This window comes from Olea europaea, unplaced genomic scaffold (genome assembly GCF_002742605.1).
Source record: "Olea europaea var. sylvestris unplaced genomic scaffold, O_europaea_v1 scaffold2613, whole genome shotgun sequence".
NCBI classification, from domain to species: domain Eukaryota; kingdom Viridiplantae; phylum Streptophyta; class Magnoliopsida; order Lamiales; family Oleaceae; genus Olea; species Olea europaea.
This window is the reverse complement of record NW_019244456.1, coordinates 58928-64479: the sequence shown is the minus strand read 5'-3', so window position 1 is coordinate 64479 and position 5552 is coordinate 58928. Positions and strand designations below refer to the sequence as shown.

Here is a 5552-nt window from a genome sequence, read left to right as displayed (position 1 = left end):
AACATGGAAATTCATTGCGAAACACCAATTTGGGATGTGCAACATTATTTATGATAACATTTTTTTTCGGAATTGTCATGAAACGACGTCCGACTACGGTGTTGTGTACAATGCATTTCTCTTGTCGGAAAACATCGTGCTTAATCTTTACATCTAATTTCGACCCAAAAAATACAAGTTATTGTTGTTGTCCAGGTAATCTCTGAACATATCACACTCATCTCGTCGGGTTTTCGGTACATTCAATTCAGCAAAAGCTTCATCATGTGCGCTCAGGAGCTCTACCTCTATCGCGTCTGGGTCTGTCTCCACTCTCATAGATGCTTCGTCCACCACGTCCACCCATCGAAGAAAGTTATGAATGCCCATAGTTGCAATTACAACAGATGTTTGCACGTCAAAAGTATAACTTGGCATACAATCAAGTATTTTCCAACGGCTTTTCCAAACGCCAAATGCACGTTCGATGACGTTCCTGCAGGACGAGTACCTGGAATTAAATTTTTCACGAGCATTTCAAAAGTTACGTCTGCGACTAGTGTCTCCATTATAGAACTACTGAAAATGGTACAATATATCTGAACCCTTATAGGGTGCCATATACCCAGGTCAATGAGCAAAGCTCCAGTCAACCAGATAATATTTTCCAGGTGTCGATTGCGAAAAGTCAATCTCGAGATTATGTATAGCCTGAGCCAAGATTCAAGCATCATGAGAGTTTCCCGTTGTACCGGCAAGCACAAATGTGAATTACAAATTGAAATCACATACCGCTAGCACATTCTGGGTTGGAATTCCTTTGCGTTTGATAAAACTCACGTGTTGGTCCCGTGGAAGGACGGCTCTAACGTAGGTATCGTCAATCGACCAATGATATTTCGAAAAATGTGATGCTTGTTCAAATTTGGAACGTGATGCTCAGGATAATTATTGTAGTTTGGATCAAGTTGAATTACTCTTCGAGAGAACTGGAGGACCGCTCGAAGCACAAGCTTGAAGTAGTGCCCGATGGTTTCCAATGAATGGTTGAAAAGCCTCTGTACCTGTCTATACCTCTTTCCATGCGCAAATATGCAAAGAAACATACCAACTTGTTCATAAATATCTATGTGCTGATGACTGCGAAGCCCGTACTCATCGCGAAGCATATGTGCTAATGTTCATAGCATCACGGGATACATGCGAAACTTGACGTAACATTGTTGAGGACTACAATTCATTGCATCCAGCATGAACGTATGACCATTTTGAGCGAACGGCTATTGCAAAACACGAATGCTTTGTTCACGATAATAGTTTCTGAGGGTAACCTCATTGATTTGACAGTACCGAAACCACTCCATAATGTCCACTTGCAATTCTTCTATGAATGCTTCATTGCCCAATTCGTCCTCGACATCGGAGGTTGGCTACAACTCATAGGTGAAATCTGAATGCGCCATACTACCATAATCACAATAGGATATCCAAAACTATGCCTTTTGCAAGTTGTAAATTTCCATACAATTGACGTGCCTTTTATAGAACGATGTCACTGATACAAGAAGGCAAGAGAAATGATTTGTCTTTGAAGCTATGCTCAAGACCACCAAAAATTTATGTAAAGATGTGACTGATGTGACCTGTCCACCAACTAATTGAGCACTTGTTTGACCGAAATGTGAACATACATCCAAATGTGATTCTTGTCTACACATGTGCATATGAAAGTAAAACTTTTCAGGATGCACAAGGTAAATTTAGGCAATAGTCCCCCGTACATACTGGACACAAACATAATGTCTTCACGTCAAACACAGTACATGTAAACATAAACAATAGCACGAAAAATTGTACGCAATCCACACAAACATAGCTATGACCGTCGTCGTGTTTTCCTATATTCTTGATAGCTTCACTCCACCCAAGCAAACTTGGCATTAGCATCGCCTTGCATGTCCAGTATCTCTCTATTGGCCTTCTGCGAAAGGAATCTGCACGTGTAAAAGTACAGATCTGTTTGCTTCTTGGAGTTGACCCATTGCTAGTAACTCGCTCATGCGTCTTCAGGTCGGACACAACAGCTATGATAAAGTGATAAAGTTGTCAATTTTTGCAGCAATCTTCTCACTGGCTGAGGTAGCATGATCTACAGAGTAGAACACGTCCCTTGATGAAAACTTCTTCTTCTTCTCCTTCGTTCGCTTCTCGATGGCCTTTTGTTTGTCCCTGCTATGCGGGCCAGATTTATCCATGATTGCAAAAGGCAGTTCGGGTACACCGTCCTAGTCGCTTGAGCTGTTGCTTTCCACATCCACTGGGATCTTGTCACAGTGGTCTTCATATCCACTATCTTTGAACATCACGAAGCAAGTGCGACATGCTTAGCTAGGTGTGATTGCGTACTTATCACAGTTGAAAACATCCCCAAATAAAACATTGTATCAATACACCTCTCGACAATCCTTATCCTTATACTCTTTGTACTCCTTCCTCTCCTACAAAAATACAAACCAAAAAGGGTTCACATCTTTTACACAGACATGGAAAGTAGATAGGTGTACAAAAATTGGTGCAGTTTCGAACGTTCATACAACATGAGCATAGAATGAATAATGTGGGTATGAACAAATTGGTTGCAGCCAGGTTGGGAAAGCTAAAACATTGGAAAACACTTGCAAAAAAATTTCAAGTTGGAACCATCAATTCCTTTTTCTCATAAAGGAACAAACCAACTTCAACACACAAAACATATTGGACGTACGATGCTGGATATGAAACTTGTGACACTAAATTGAAGGTACCTAATCCCTAAAAGATGCAATTCACAAACCTTACTGAATGCAAGAAATACAAATTGTGAAAGAATCATAAAAAAATTACTCTAAAAATAAAGTTTCAATTGCATAAAACTCAAAAAAATTTCAAGTTGGAACCATCAATTCCTTTTTCTCATAAAGGAACAAACCAACTTCAACACACAAAACATATTGGACGTACGATGCTGGATATGAAACTTGTGACACTAAATTGAAGGTACCTAATCCCTAAAAGATGCAATTCACAAACCTTACTGAATGCAAGAAATACAAATTGTGAAAGAATCATAAAAAAATTACTCTAAAAATAAAGTTTCAATTGCATAAAACTCAGAAAATAACAAAAATGAAAATCATTGTTATCCATACACAAAAATATGAAAATAAAAGAGAAAATAATAATTACAATAACATTTCTGATGAGTGAAGGAAAACTTCAAATTATGTCTAAGCTAACTTGAATAAGCTGAAACTATTTGTCTTGACTTACCACCGACATGTTTGTCAAGCATATTGGTTTCTTTATAGCTAGTGCGTATTCAACCAAATTTTGACAAAACACGTTCATGAAACAATGGTACCTTAATCTTTCGATCCCACCACTCCATCGAGGCGCAAATCAAGCCAGTAGACGTGTCATACACGATGCCACTGCTGTTTATCAATTCTTCAAATCTCTTATATTTCAGGCGGAGAGTATCCCACCGATTTTTTAGCTGTTGCTTGCTCCAATTGTACCCGGAGTTGGTGTTAAAGAAGTGAACCAATGTCTGTCATCCGTAATTGGTGAAGCACTTCCCATTTCAGTGTCCATCGACGATTACAGTCTCATAGGCAGCGACGAAAATGTTCGTCTCATAGTCAGTCCATTGTTCATGCTTACGAGGCCCTGATTGACTGTCAACCTGTTGGGCGTTTGATGTGGAGGAGTGAGGATGATAATTTGGTTGCTGCAAATTGGGTGCAAAAAGTGTTATTCATTTCAGCAAAAGCTCAAAGCTCTTGCAATTTATGTTCTACTCAAAAAATCGTACCGGAGAAACGAAAGGATCCATCTCAGTGCAATTTCGTTGACCAGATTTTTATCCAAAATGTTATACCATTGTTTGCCGGAGTAAATGGTAGCCTCATCAGGTTCAGATTCAATTGAATATGTGATACAAGCATGCTAGCCCTGAGTGAAATAAAAACTCCAAACAAATGCGCCCCATGAATTCTGGCAGACCAACCACCGAGCAAAGTCAGCGGCATCATCCGGCCGCGGCCGGTCGAGCGACAGCAACAACGGGCGGCCATTTACGGATGCTTGAAAAATCCCCAAAACAAGGAATGATGCATGTAAAAAGTTAATAATTAATCCTTTAACTTTCATTATTGTTATCTACTTTCTGTAATGAACGGAGAAGGAGATGAAGATGAACTGCTGTTGACGACCTTTTCCCTGATATATATAGGAAAAAAATTTCTTTCATATGCAATTTTTAATGTTGGTAATTTTGTAAATTAATTTTTTGATAATATTTTTTTATTTTTTTCAATTTCAAAATTTTCAATATTCTTTACGTAACGGCAAGGATAACAGCAACAGCGGAGAACAAGGGGGCTATCCCCTGTAGTCGAGTGTACGGAGTAGGCTTGTGATCGTATTGTTTTCTTTGTTTTACTTTTTTCAAGGTGTGACCTGGTTTATATTTATATTTGGTAATTCGACAAATAATAATAATAATAATTCAATAGATGTGTAGCGTCATAAGGAATTTTTTTTTTTTTTTTTAATGGAATGTGGAGGTATAATTATTCCGATATTGTTCTTGTTGTCTTGTTGAAAAATGAGACTACTTATTTAGATAAAATATATTTTTATTATAATTTTAATTATATGATACCTTATTATTCATATATTTCGTGAAATTCACTACTCACTTTCATTACAAAATCCATTATAATTTTATCCAAACACTATATTACTTGATATGTTAATACGTTAACGAGTTGAATAGTTGGACTTGAGAAAATACTAAGTTCATGTTTGTTAAGGATTAAAATCTAAATTTTTTATTAAAGTTAAAGTCAACAATTATTCGTAATCACATTTTTTTTATGGAATCTACAACTTATTGTTGTCGAAAATTCGACTAACGCAATCAAAAGAAGAAATAAAATAAGCAGAAAAATAGACAGTAAATGAAGCGAGGTATGCCAATAAAGTAAGCAAATCTCCTTAAGACAGATTTCGCCCCCCCAATGAAGTGCAAACGGGATTATGGACGTCTGTCTCCCAAGATACAACGCTCCTTCCAAAGTCGATACTGCACAATACCAACCTTGTCGGTCGAACCAATGAATGATCGTACTTGAACGGAATAACGACGGAAGTATAAGAGATTTTTTACGAGCAGAATATGGAGATAGAAGAATTTAGAAATCAATTGAATTCGTAATTGATTTGGTGTGTCAAAAAACGAATATGGGGGTCCCTATTTATAGAGATTGAAGTGTCTCATGGAACAGGTGTGTGACATTTCAGGAACTGGTGCACCACTTGGTCTGATTCGTCTTAGCCATTGGATCGCACTATTTTTATGATCTGACGGCTCAGATTGAACCATGAAGTGAAGTGTCCATTCATCATGCCTATTCATCAATTTCTGAATAGTCACAGCCATACGGATGCCACGCGTACACCTAACCGCCATGCAGGACGAAGGGACGCGACCTACCACTCGTGCGCCACCTAGAATGCCAACTCATCGA

At 38.1% G+C, this 5552-nt stretch overlaps 1 long non-coding RNA gene across 1 annotated transcript in view; it reads right to left on the bottom strand.

Moving 5' to 3' along the window:
- Window positions 1–5183: 5183 nt before the first annotated feature.
- Window positions 5184–5552, bottom strand: part of LOC111383104 — a 10168-nt gene continuing 9799 nt past the window's right edge. Inside the window, exon 2 of the long non-coding RNA XR_002700689.1 lies at window positions 5184–5532. This is a non-coding gene — a long non-coding RNA (uncharacterized LOC111383104). The remainder of the gene's footprint in view (window positions 5533–5552) is intronic.